Below are 4,615 nucleotides of genomic sequence, written 5' to 3'. Positions count from 1 at the left end.
GATTTGTTAACCAATAGTTTTCTTTGCTTCCCAAACAAAATGGCCGCAAAGTGAAGTTTGCAAACCCCTTGCTCACTTGAAGACTCACTTTCTATTGATTTTTTTTCCGCTTAAACTCAACTATAGGATATCGTAACCTGCTATGATGTCAAGTCTGGCTCCGGTAAAGAAGGAAAGATAGAGAAAGAGAGAAAAACTCTCTAACTTTTTTTTAAAAAAAAAATGTTTGATGCAAAGAGCATCAAATTAATATATAAACAAAAAAAGGAGTACAAAAAAGAAAAGGGGGCCTATACCAAAACCTTTTCAAAAGGTGTTAAATCTGAAATTGGGCATTCCCAACCTATTCCTAGTGTACTCTCCCCTAATGAAATCAGGGATAGAATCAGACCAAAATAATTCAAAAGATGACAAAGAAAGACATAGGTTTGCGAGGCTATCAACACATGCATTACCTTCTCTATAAATGTGAGACACAACAATCCTCATATCTCTAAGTCTAACTATACAGTTATACCATCTATTCCTCAAGCTCCAAGGTATCACAGAAATAGATTTGAAAGCCAGGATAGCTAACTGTGAATCAGATTCAAGCCAAACATTCTGGTAGCCTTTGAGATGAGCAATTTCAATTGCAGTCATGGTAGCCACCAACTCAGCATACAACGCATTTTTAGGACCTAAGAATTGAGAGAAACATCCAATGCAGATGCCTTCTGCGTTTCTAAAGATTCCACATGCAGAAGCTTTCAAGGGATTCTTTGTAGCTGCACCATCAGTGTTTACTTTTATCCAAGATGCCAGAGGTGGGGACCAAATAACTTCTTTGATAGTCGGAGCCCTAAGAGGTCTGATAGTAACTTTACAAGCTTTAAGAATGCTAAACTCTTGCCTATCCCCTCTAGCAGATTTTTTAGTGTTGTTACCCACCATATAAGTTTGAGCAACCATGAGATTGATAGAAGATTTCCAATGCTGAAACTTATCATGGAATCTAATATGATTTCTCTAACTTGCTCAAACATATAGTTGTTATTTCTTGAATGCTTGAATGTCAAAATACTTGGTGGTGAACCTTATTTATCCTACTCTTATAAGACTTACATAGAAAGATCTAGAAACATTAATTAATGCTACTATATATATTCTATTTTTATATATAAAAATCATTATTTACACTCGAATAGAAGGCAAGCGGGAACAAGCTGCGCCGCTAAACCTTTTTGGATGGCAAAACCAATCCTCGTGAACACAACATTCATGAACATGAGATACTATATGATTACAAGAAATATCTAGAGATACTAATATACTAGTTCATGTAGCTTGAAAATTCTAGAGATACTAAGATGCTCATAGTTATTATGACTTTATTTAGTACTAGTTTTCTTGAAAGTTCTATAATATTTTTCACTTCTAGAAAGTTCCAAAATAATGATAATTGAGTATTTGGTTTGATGGAAAATGAGCAGATAAGCAAAAAAAAAAAAAAAACCTCGAAATTCTTGCAAATAACCTTTTTCAAATTAGAGAATAGGCAAACAAAAATTGTAATTGTTAAACGTTAGTCAATTTATTCCCTCGTCAATTTCCTTCGTTAATCAACATGACATGACCATCGACGAAGAAGCCAAAGGCATTGCAACTCATGGAAATCACAAAAGGATGAAGGGGGAGAGAATCAAACAAGTTATAGTTTTTTTGGGTGGATAAAAGTAGTTTTCGATTTATTTTCAAAATCAAGCATCATTCAAGAAATAAAAAAAGTGGTCACAAGTTTATGAAGTATACATAGAGCATGTGTTCCTATTTTGACTTTAATGTAACATGATTACACCTATTCTCTATTTTGGCATATGTTCTTTTAAGCCAATTTACCATGGTTCATCTATAACTACTCTGATGTCAACCCATAAATGGGACGTGTAAGCATTAGTTTGCAATTAATGTTAACAATTTCATCCTAATAAAACAAAACGGGGAATTAGTCACTTTAGTCCCTGAATAGGAAAGGAGTCGTCACTTTAGTCCCTGAATGCAGATAAATTGCAAAATAGTCCCTGAATGTAGACTCTTTTAGTCAATTTAGTCCGTGAATATAGACTCCGTTAGTCAATTTAGTCCCTGAATGCAGACTCCGTTAGTCATTTCAATCCCTGAAATTGCTCAACAGAGTCTACGTATAGGGATTGTTTTGCAATTTCTCTGCATTCTGGGACTAAAGTGACTACTCATTTCCTATTCAAGGACTAAAGTGACTAATTCCCCAAAGCAAAACAGATTAAATGCCCTCTGGTTTTTTCGTAGAGGATTAGTTGCACAATCCCGATAGTTGTGATTTAAATATTGGATTTCTTGAGAAGCGAGACGTATATCTGTTACAATTAAAGGTTCAATTCTTTGTACTTGTAAACCTAAATGTGTGTAAACTAAATTTGTAGATTGAGCTCCTCCTATATGCATTCAAATTGTAAACTGTTATGGTTGTCAGGCTATTAGTCTTTTTGTTTATAGGTTCAGCCTTGTAAGGAAGGTTTAATTTGCAATAAAAACACATCAAAATGGTGACCATGTTTTACAGGAAATACAAACAGTTAAATTAGAGAGCTTGGTATGGCAACAATGAAAAAGAAACAGTGACCTATTTATCTCTACCTCTTCAAAATTATTGTGCATAAAATGACAACTCTAAAAAATAATGCCAGCTTGATTATTTAATCTCTTAAGCTTATTGCCAATTATTTTAAAAACTTTCCTCAAAAAAAAAAAAAAATTAAAACTATTTAATTAATATTCACTAGAAAAGTATAAATTAAAAATAAGCGGTGATAAGAATTCACTACAAACTTATTTCCTAAGCAAATTAAAACTGTAAATTTAATCAAAGATCATAACTTATATATATTGCTACTATATATGGAGAAACTAAAGGTAATCTTTGATCCCCACATAAACTAAGCAGGATGCAAGATAGAACAAAATCAAGTGATTTTTTTTTTTAAATTAAATGAACCAATTTATTGATTACTATCAATTTCAAAGGGCATTTTGTACTTAAGTGTAAAATTTCAAGGGGTATATACTTATAATGTCACAGTTTAAAAAATCCATGTTAAAAAAAAAAACTAAATACCCCCCTATACATGATATTACATGGCATACCACTTGACAGTGTCACGTAGACAATCAACGACCATATCATGTTGACTAATAGAAGAAACTTACATGGGAAAATTGACTATCTTTTAACCTTTTCTCTAATTTTATACAACTTTCAATAGTTTTATTGAATCACAAGCAAGTGGAAACAAGGATAATAGAAAAGGGAAAAGAAAATGGGCGGGTACGAAGGAGAAAGCATTTCTGAATTAAGAATTTTGGTGTAAAACCCTAAAAATAGATATGGGCAAAGCATGCTGGGAGTGACAAAGACCACTCACTGTATATTCCTTCGAGAAAAACATAGTGTGGCCACAAACCATAGACGAATAGGGTGAACACAACACCACTAAACAGGGAAAAAAGAGAGATTATCATAATTCTATTTTTATTTTTATTTTTATATGATAAAGTTTATGTGCCCACGAACTAAGTACTAGTCAGTGTTTGCTTAAAAAAAAAAGTACTAGTCAGTGTGTAACGTAAAAGACTCGCTACTTTTTCTTTGAGTAATGATATTTTGACATTCATTTGATGACAACTTTGTTGACAACATTGTTTTTCTCACGGTCAAAAACAATGGAGAGAGAAAAAGGAAGAGAGAGGATAACAATATCATGTGAGTATGAAAGAGAAAGTTGTTCAAAAGTTGTCAAAAAGTGATTGTCAAAATATCATTTCTCTTTTTCTTTTTATTACTACATTCTTCAACTTTGTGATTCTCTTTTTAATTTTCGTTATTTCACTTTCTGTTTTAATTGGCTCTGCTCATTCCCTTTTGCCTAACTAGGTGTAACTATATCTATATGTGAGTTTCTACGCATATACATTTACCTTCTCTTTTGTGTAATTCTATTCCTTAAAGTTGTCTTTCTTTCTCTCTGAGAGAATCTAAGATGTGAAAATAGTCCAAACAAAAGCAGTTCAACAATATTTGCTTTTTAATCATGCTATAGGTTAAAAGCTCATTACACGCTTACTCCACTCACGTTTGCCCTCGATTCATATGAAAATTACACAGTCACTCTCTCAATTATATTTTGCACTTATAATGAAAGGATAATCCAAGTGACTATTTATTTATTTTTTTTATAAACATCGAATACATAGTTTGCCCTCGATTCATATGAAAGTTACACAGTCACTCTCAATTATATTTTTCTCTTATAATTAAAGGATAATCTAAGTGACTATTTTTTTTTTTTTATAAACGTTGAATACATAGTTTGCCCTCGATTCATATGAAAGTTGCACGGTCACTCTCAATTATATTTTTCTCTTATAATTAAAGGATAATCTAAGTAACTTTTTTTTTTTTTTATAAACGTTGAATACATAAAAAAATTCAATTGTTAAGATTTAAGTTTACAAGGAGTGTCCAATCCACGATATTAGAAGTATAGTCCATTATGTAGGACCCCTAACATTACCACATTTTGTTCACGACGACTTCTTT

Source organism: Medicago sativa, chromosome 3 (genome assembly GCF_051527215.1).
Source record: "Medicago sativa cultivar Bolivia chromosome 3, Bolivia_mono, whole genome shotgun sequence".
Lineage (NCBI taxonomy): Eukaryota > Viridiplantae > Streptophyta > Magnoliopsida > Fabales > Fabaceae > Medicago > Medicago sativa.
The sequence above is the reverse complement of the archived record's forward strand: the minus strand, read 5'-3'. Positions refer to the sequence as shown.